The sequence below is a fragment of the Choloepus didactylus genome, chromosome 5 (assembly GCF_015220235.1).
Source record: "Choloepus didactylus isolate mChoDid1 chromosome 5, mChoDid1.pri, whole genome shotgun sequence".
NCBI classification, from domain to species: domain Eukaryota; kingdom Metazoa; phylum Chordata; class Mammalia; order Pilosa; family Megalonychidae; genus Choloepus; species Choloepus didactylus.
Window position 1 is genome coordinate 115,104,357 of NC_051311.1, and position 9,924 is coordinate 115,114,280.

The 9,924-nt window shown below is 38.2% G+C and overlaps 1 pseudogene; it reads left to right on the top strand.

Moving 5' to 3' along the window:
* The first annotated feature begins 4,043 nt into the window (after positions 1-4,043).
* On the top strand, positions 4,044-9,423 carry LOC119535413 (annotated as a pseudogene).
* Positions 9,424-9,924: the final 501 nt, after the last annotated feature.

The window sequence follows — 9,924 nt, forward strand, 5'->3', positions numbered from 1 at the left end:
AAATTCTCCATAGGGTGCCCATGAAAAAATGTATCCTCTGCCATAAACATATTTGATCCCATTTCTTACAAAGTAAAACCATGCTCTTCTTGCACTGAGAGTTATTCACCCCTTTCCTGTCCTGAGTTATATGACACAACTTCCCACTCTTTTCTCAGTCCATGGTGCCAAATGATTTTTCCCTAAATTCTAGGATTCGTCCCTCACACAGGTGAGTGTCTGAAAAGCTCAGGGATTTTCAGCTTACTCTGCCACACTTCCAATAAAACAAAAACACTTCCTTGTACTTGAGCTAATTTTAGTACAGATCTGTTCCTGGTAATTAAAAGAGGTCTGACTAAGATAATTTAAATTAAAATCAACATGTTTTCTTTCCTTCTAGGAAATATCCATTGTAACTAGCTCTTTGATTTTCAAAGCCATGTAATAAAATAGCAGAAGAATAAAGTCAGGTCTTTTGAAATATAAGGCCTTTGAAATAGAGTCCGAGCCAAATGAGGAAGCATAATGCCTGGCTTATCCAACATTGTTGTGGAATTAGCTGATTTTCCAGATAGCTGACGTTTACCTTTAAGCTCTAAAGCCTTGTTTTTTTAAACCTAAGATCTATATTGAGCTCCAATCCAGTAATTTCCAAGAAGTGAGGCAGGCTGTATGTTTCCGCAGCCTTGGGTCTCATGCTTGAAGTGTCGCTGCCTCCTGTCTTACTGTCAAGCTGTAGCTATCAGCCATCCCATCTTGTACCTACCAGAGGTAGTACTTTTAAAAAGATGCACCTTTTCCACCCTACATGAATCTATAGCCTCTAATATGTGCTAGGTGGACAAGCCTCACAACCAACCTGGTTAAAATTCTGTATAAATTAACAGAAACAGTGATTGAAATTGAGGAACTCACACTGGACAAGCAGCATGAGCTTGGGAGTATGGACTTTGTGATATCAGCACTTTGAGGTACTGATTTTGACCCTTAAGGCTTTTTTTGTTTCATATTAAATTTTTTCTGGATAGTGGATATCACTACATAGAAGAACTTAAATAAAGGCACTACTGCTATTATTAATCAGTAAAATGACCTTTATCATTTTACCCTCTTTTATGGTGCTAAATCTGTCACCTATTGTAAACTGCCTGAAACTCTTTGGAGATAAACATTAATATACATATGAACAAGAGTTTAGTCATTCACATTTCTGAATAATTATATCCTAAGAGGCAAAAAGGCAGCTGTAAACATGATCACAAACTGGTTTGTTCTAGTTAATCTACTTTAATTTAAATAATGTACTTGGCATTTTCTCACCATGATAAATAGAGCAGACAGAGGATAACAACCTTTGATGACCAAAGATATTTTATTGGGAACATCTGTTTCCATGATGCAGAACAGCCGCCATAGAGAATGGAGGGTTGGGAGATGGGGCTGGGTGTGTATTGGCATCGCATCTCCCGGAGAAATATTAAGATAAGTCCCTTACATCGATTGGTGTATTAATTATACCTTTTTAATAAGAGGAATTTGCTTTTTCTGGTCTTGTTTCCCATTATTTTTGTTCAGGTGAATCAAGATTATTCTGTAACAAGAGACAACCTGTACATTCTCTAGGCACCATGAAAGACAGAGTGAATTGGTCACTTGGTATACAAGCTGAAGTTAAATAAAGTTTACTTTCATGTGCTAATTTGATAAAGAACAGGGGTGTGAGGAAGGGAATGTTAAATCACACTACCAAGAAGTTCTGTGATATTTACACAGGGGATTGACAGAATCCAATCACATATATGGCCAGGAAGTGGTGCTTCCAGATTTCATCAGCTAAAGAAACCAAGGTAAGAAAAAAAAATTTTTTTAACTAAAATTAATTTCCTTACCAATTACAAAAGTAAAACATGATTATAATAAAAGATGCACAGAACATATGCTAGAAAGAAAAGGTGAAATCACTTACCTCTTGGAGAATAACTGCCAAACTTTAATATCAACAACTGTTCAGTGTTAGTATTTAACGTAAATAGAAATAAGGAGAGGTATGTATTCATGTATAAAAATTAGTTCACACCTGTGGTGGCTTTGAGCTATGTACCCCAGGAAAAAGATGTTCTTAAGGTTAATCCATTCCTGTGGGTGTGAACCCACTGTAAATAGGACCTTTTGATGAGGCTACTTCAGTTAAGGTGTGTGGCCCAACTGAATCAGTATGCGTCTTAATCCTATTACCTTATAGGGAAGGCCATAGAAAGAGAGAAGCCACAGGGAGCAGCCAGAAGCTGGAACTCAACAGAACCTGGAAGAGAAAGGAGAAGCCAAGAGAAACTGCCCCGTGCATTGCCATGTGACAAGGACTAAGGACCAAGGATCAGCAGAAGCCAGCCCTAGAATGCCACAGTCTTCTGGAGAAAGCATCGCCTTGATGATGCACTGATTTTGGAATTCTCCTAGCCTCAAAACTGTGAGCCAATAAATTCACGTTGTTTACACCAACCCATTGCCCAGCATTTGCTTTAGCAACCAGGAAACTGAAACAATACTTTTTTTTTTTTTTTAATAAACGTCACTTAATTCTACAATATGGTCAACATTCTATTTCAGTAAATAAAGATACACAAATCTAATGGGATTCATTGTGACTGGAGAGAAATTAAGACATCGCCAATTATTGATTGACATTCTGGGCATTTCAGTATTTTTGTCTTATAAATAACTCTGTGATGAAAATCTTCATATTTATATCAACTTCTCAAATTATTCCTTAGGGAAGATACCAAAAGTGAAATAGCTGGGTGAAAATGTATACACATTTACATTTCTTTCTAATTTTTTGACACATTTTAGGAATATATGGAATGTCCTATTTACTATTTTTAAGGATAGAACTGGATATATGCCCATCAGGCATTTCATCTACAACAAAGAGGTTGCAAGTGGGTCACCCCCAGCACTGCCTTCAATACATCCCACACCCCAGCTCCTATATTTAGGATTCAGTGTTAAAATGATGCTTCTACTTCCCTCCCATTACTCTATGTGCTGTCTTCACCATAGTTGGCTGATATTGAGTTCTATCTGACATATGTTCCTCAGATTTGTGAATGTGCCAGGACTTCCACTTTGAGCACTGATGTAGTTTTCTTCCCTACACATGCTTTCTTTCATTCTGTTCGGTCAGATTTGGATAGTAATTACATTGTCATTCTTCCTGGAAAACTTGAGCAACCTTGTCTGACATGCTTGATTGTGACAAACAAATGGGATTTATCAGTAGAGGAGAAACATATTATCTGAATTTTTAAGTTAATACAATATAAACATTGTTACTTTATACAGAAGCGACTTGACTTTTAAATTTCCTACATTGATATGAAAGTGAAGGGAGAAAATCAGGTCTTCCCATGTCAAATGAAAAAGAAAGCCACTTTGCATTAGATGGACTTTTTTATTCTGTTGCATCCAAATATTATTGGCTTATTAATATTTTATCTCAAATATTTGTGCATTCAAGAACAATAACTGCTGTGTTAATTTACCTAGTATCTGTAAACTACCTACTACCAAGTATCCTGTCAAGAAACACTGATTTTCAAAATTAGCTGCTACAACCAATGAATGGAAGAGCAGAAACTATCAAATTGGTTTTAATGTTATTAATGTATTTCAACACTTGGTTTACTTAACCACAAACCACTACAAATGAATTTCTCTTAATTAAGATGCCTGATTTGGTGTGGGGGTGGAAGAGGGTATGACATATTGTATTTTCCAAAAATGGCTGCAGTAATATTTCTGGTTCCACGTGCTCCTTCCAACCTTGCTACTTCCTCATCAAGAGGCATTTCTCATGACCTTGAAACTGGCCAGGACTTTGGGATTGTCTTAGGAAACAGAATGTGGTGGAAATAATACATATGACTTCTAAGGCTAGGTTAGAAAAGGTGATGCATCTTCCATTTGGCTTTCTATTTTCAGTACTTACCCTTGGAAACCAACTACCACATTGTGAGGAAGCCAAGGCTGCAAGGGGAAGCCACATGTGGGATTTCTGGCTAATGCCCCAGTTAATGGCCAGCATCAACTACCAGACACGTGAGTGTGAACAAGCTTCCCGATGATTTCAGGCCCCAGCTGATGAGTCACCCTTAGCCTTTCAGTATTCCAGCTCAGGCCCCAGGCATTATGGAGCAGAGATAAACCATCCCTCCTGTGCCCTGCCAGAGCTCCTGACCCACAAAATCCATGAGCATAATAAATGGTTGCTATTTGCCTAAGTTTTTAGATATTTTATTATGCAACAATAGATAACCAGAACACAAGGACAGAGAAGGAGAAAACTAAATCTTTGCATTGTACTAAGAATTAATTGCTCCATAAATATTCAGGGTCCCAATATAGACACATTATTTTCCTCATATTAAATTAAAACTAGCTCAACCTCCTATTGTCAGATGAGCAGGAAGTACAGTACCTCCCTTATGGTTGCCCCCACTCTCTTGGTTTTCCCATTATCTTACTTATCTAGGATTGTCTGTCTTCCAGAGATAAGAAGAGAGAGCACTGGTGACTCATGCATTCCTGCTGCTTTCACTTCCTTGGCTTCTCATTCCAAGTGGTATTGCTGTCCAAATGCATGAGCCCACTCCCAGCGAAATCTTGACTGTCCAGCTCTCAGCACAAGCAGACACAGCCTTTTAAGATGGGACTAATATGCAAATAATGCCACTCCCTCACAGCTACATTCAAACAGGGTGGCCCAGCTAATTTTCCAGAGTTGCACAGTCCTGCATGCAACCATTCCTCCCCTAGATCCCTTCCATCTGGGAGGCTCTGAATCTGGAATGCTTCAGCTACATCACTTACAGAACCGCAAGTACCATCACTGGTTCCAGTCCTAAGAATCCACCCTGGGGTCAGGTTTTGTTTTGTTTTTTTAATAATTTTTGCAGTCCTTAAAATAAAAGGGCCTACTCCCCTCCCTAACCAGACAATGGCATGCTTTACACCCACCGACTTAAGATGCCATTTGGATTATCTTCTCTGGCGCCACATCCACTGGCAGCTTCCCCTTTTCTCATTCTTGAAGGCAAAGGCTAATTACTGCCCTCTGCCAATAGAGCTTAATAGTCTCAAGGAAGCCCCAGTCTTCACGACAAAACATTTATCATTTGGAGTGATTCACATTACCAAAAGTTCTCTGAGCATCTCTCTCATTAGAGTAGCAAAAAAGACCAACTATAAATTAAATCTTCAGTAGGGTGCCCTACCACACTATACATTGCAATTATTTTAATGAAAAATAATACAATTTTATGAATATTCATTGTGTCCCGACTTCCATCCAGAGTAAATGCTCCCATTTTTCACTGATACTCTAGATCAGGGGTCAATAAACTACAGATCCTGGGCCAAATCTGACTTGCTGCCTGTTTCTGTAAATAAAATTTTATTGGAACACAGCCATACTCATTCATTTATTGTCTATAGCTGCTCTCATGCTATAACAGCAGGTTTGAACAATAGCAACAGAGAACTTCTGGCCCTCAAATCCTAAAATTTTTATTGTCCGACCCTTTACAGAAAAAGATAGTCAACTTCTGTGCTACATCAAGGAAATTCCAAGCAAAGGAACAAGTAAAAAAATTGAACTCTGCAGAGGATGCAATTAAATTTTGTAGTAAGCACACATTTTGTCCTAAGTGTTTGCCCTTCCTCTCCACATTCATGCACACAGTTACAAAATAAACAGCAAAGTCAGGCCACCTGGACACCAACTTTTGAAATCTGGATTAAAAGAAATTCAGATCCAGTCTGACAATGCTCTTAAAGGAAAGAGATATAAACATACAAAATTTTGACAATGACCATTTCCCACCAAGTCCAGTTTGCAGGGCAGGAAAGAATGAAGCAGCCCTGCAGGAAGAAGCTAAACGTGAAAAATAGAGAGAAATTCCTTGATCACCAAATACTGCTCATTTCCTGGATACTGCCTTGGGTTCACTTAGATTCCCTTGGTTCTTTCTAATAAAGCCTCCAGTTCACTTAAGCAAACTCTGGGTTCTGTAACTGGCAAAAAAAAGCATCCTAGTGAGTGAAATGTTCAATGTACAGTCTATATCTGAAGACTGACAAGAGGTGCAAAATAACCAGTAGGAAGAATTTTTCATTTTCAATCCATTTTTCATTTTCATTTTTCATTTTCAATCCATTTAGACAGAAGTGAATTTGCAATTCTAGTGTGTGCATATTTGAATTTTGTAAATGTTAATTGATCTCTATTACACAAGTCAGCACTACTTAGCCTATGTAAGGTTATCTTCTTTAAATATTTCAGGGTGTTAGGAAATTAAAACTTTCTATCACTCAAGATGTACTCAGGTATTATATGTTCAAATAAAAAGAATCTTAATATGCAATTGTTTCTAAATTTTTAGTTTATAAAAGATGCAATACCAGGAGTTTTAAAATGAGGGCAAATTCATGTTTAAAACTATTTACAGTTTAACAGGAAAAACAGTTCAAGGATTATAATTGAGAAATTCTGACCCATCTGGTATAGTAAGTTCACGCTTTGCATAATTTTTCTATTCCAAACACAAAGTAACAACAGATATACAACAGGAAACCAAAAAGACATAACTGGGCTCAAAAACAAGATAAAACTGAAACAGAATCAAAGAGTTTCTGGACCCATGGGAGCAGGGATTTGACCCCTGTTAGATAAAATGAGAAAAAAAGTGTTTCATAAATAAACTGTGGTGTACTCATACAGTGCAATACCATACAGCAATGGAAACATGATGAACTTCAGATACACACATCAACACAGAAAAATCTTAGAAATATAATGTTTGATAATGTTGCCAAAAGAAGAATAGATACTATGATTCCACTTATTTAAAGTTCAAAGCAAGAATAAAAAAATATCTGGTTTAGGGCTACATACATAAATGTTAAAGCTATAAACAAAAGCTAGGAAGTGATTATATAACAAATTAAAATGGTGATTATATCTGGGAAGGAGGGATGTGAGTGGAGAGACACATGGGGTATTCTAAGGGATTGGCAATATTTCATTTCCACCCTGAGGAGGGGAAACATGGAGAGTCGTTTTACAATTATTTAAACTATGCAATATTTCATATACACCTCTGAATGTGTGATATGTTTTACCATGAAAAAAAAAAAAGTGCCTCAGCAGATGTGGGACCTGCATTCAATGCTTGAAGCCAGGGGCTGGGGCAGGGTCCCTCCACAAAACCTCTCCGCTGAAACGAGCCTGAATCAAACTGCTGCCATCTCCTTCCTGAGGTTATGGCTCCTAGAAAGCTACTGGCCCAAGGATATGTGACCTCATGACAAGAAATGGAAACAAATCACCTGCTGGCTCACTAGTTGCATCTCCAGTGTCCCCAACTTCAGTGCAGGGCAGAAGATCTGAACCACTAACAGAATGTTTCTGGCTTCCAACTTTTGTGTCTACTTCTATATTCCCAATTATAGTTTGTGCTCTCTGGCATGATGCTCCCTTAAACAAATTCTCTGTTCACACTCCCCTTTCTCAGAAAGCCCCAGGCCAAATCTGATCCTGTACTTCCTCTATAGGTGGGATCTAATGACCAAACTCAAACCTATAGGAGACCTAAACATATCACCAAAAGAATGGGGTCAGGCAAAAATGGTCTTCTGAAAGACAAGCTCTTCATTAGAAGTGGTATGATACAGGTCCTACCTTACTTCCTCTTTTTTGTTAAATTGTAAATGTTCTAATGCTGTTGTTTTTAATTAGATATATTCCTTTGCAACATGTCAAACAGGAAAATAATAGTCTTCCTTTCTGCCAAAACTATGGTTATATAAAACAAGGAATGTTTTTAGGAACAACTAAGCTTAGTTTTTAACAATCAAAATAAATTTCAACATAAATCAGATCAAATTTGAAATTACTGACTTAGGAAGACATTTTTCAAATTCAGCTAGGTAACAACCACAGACATCAAAGGCAAGTCATCAGGCCTTGCTGCACAGGGGTGCCATTTGCACATGACTCACTGGACACACCAGTGTGCTCCGAGGCTCAGAATGAGACAACTGGTAGAGGAACACGACTGAGACATTTCTTTCTATGGTTGTAGTCATAACTGCTTGGAAAGCTTTCCAGAACCAAATCATCAGTTTCATTATGTGGAACTCTACACACTTTACCAAATATTTGGCAAAGTGCTAGAGCATAAAGATGTTTCTTAACAAAAATTCCTGCCTCTATCTCCTTGTTCCTCTGCAGACCACTTCCAGAGGTGGGCCTGTCTTTCACAGGATGAAAACACTGCAGGCTTCTTAACTTCCAATATGAAATGTCCATGGATCTTTTGGCTTATGTCACATGTTTCAAAAAGACACAAGTCCTTCTCAACGGTAAACAGATCACAGGCTGTCGACTCTCATCATCTCTACAATCTTAAAAGTTTGGCTACAAACTAAAAAACTTGGCTAAAGAAAGTCAGTTTCAGTGCTACCCACTCTTTCTAAGGTATATAACTTGGATTAAATGGCATTGCCAATGAGTTATTGGCCACTTTGAATGAATTATACTCTTGACTCTTGGCAAGAAGACTTAGAAGGAAAAGGAAGAAAGTTCTCAGTAAAGTTTACACAGTAACACAGACATGATGTCATCTAGTCCTGGTGTACAATTCCCATGACCTGAACACAGGGTATTCTCCAAGGAAGGGAGCCCTCATCCATCATTATGTTCTCCTAATAACTAAAAAAAAGAAGATAAAAGCTATCTCAGTTAATATAATTTGTTATCAACTAGGAAACCAAAAAAGTAAATAGTTCAGTCACTCTTTTGAAGGTGATGTATAAATAATCCTTCAGGCCTTGCAGACGCCACCAGTCTCCTTCCCACAGCCACGATCAACCCCACCATGTTCTTCCACATCTCAGTCAACAGAGAGCCCTTGGGCCACATCTCCTTTGAGCTGTTTGTAGACAAAATTCCAAAGACAGCAGAAAATATTCATGCTCTGAGCACTGGGGAGACAGGATTTTGTTATAAGGGTTCCTGCTTCCACAGAATTATTCCTGAGTTTATGTACCAGGGTGGTAATGCCGCACGCCATAACAGCACTGGTGGCAAGTCCATCTACGGGGAGAAGTCTGATGGTGAGAACTTCATTCTGAAGCATAGGGTCTTGGTATCTTGTCCATGGCCAATGCTGGACCCAACACAAATGGTTCCCAGTTTTTCATCTGCACTGCTAGGACTGAGTGGTTGGATGGCAAGCACATGGTCTTTGGTAAGATAAAAAAAAACAGGAATATTGTGGAAGCCATGGAACGCTCTGGCTCCAGGAATGGCAACACCAGCAAATAGATCACCATTGCCGACAGTGGACAAGTCTAATAAATTTGATTTGTGTTTTGTCTTAACCACCAGACCATTCCTTCTGTAGCTCAGGAGAATGTCCCACCTCCCCTGTACATGTCAGGGCTAGAAGCGACAGGTGATACAACAGCCTGGGCCATCAAGAATTCTGTATCACAAATAAAAGGAAAAGTTATCTTTGTCAATTGCCCATTGTTACTCTGTATAGTTACCAATACAAATGAAAATATAAAAATAAAATCACAACCAGAGTCAAACACACACACAAAAAAACAAAAAATTCATGGCCTTTCTTCAACACTTTTTTTTTCTTATTTGGAAATGGGGATGATATCAGAACTAAATATAAAAAGAAAGATTCAAAGAAGAATACAGCCAAAAAAGAATTGGCCTGTTTCAAATAATGAAACATAGGGGTATCCAAATATATTTTTGCTTTAGTTCTATTTAGCCTCTAACACCTAATAAATTAATTAAGAACAACACAAGTCCAAGTCCTTGCACATCCCTGGATCCACTTGGCCATCTGGTCCCCAGACAAGAGC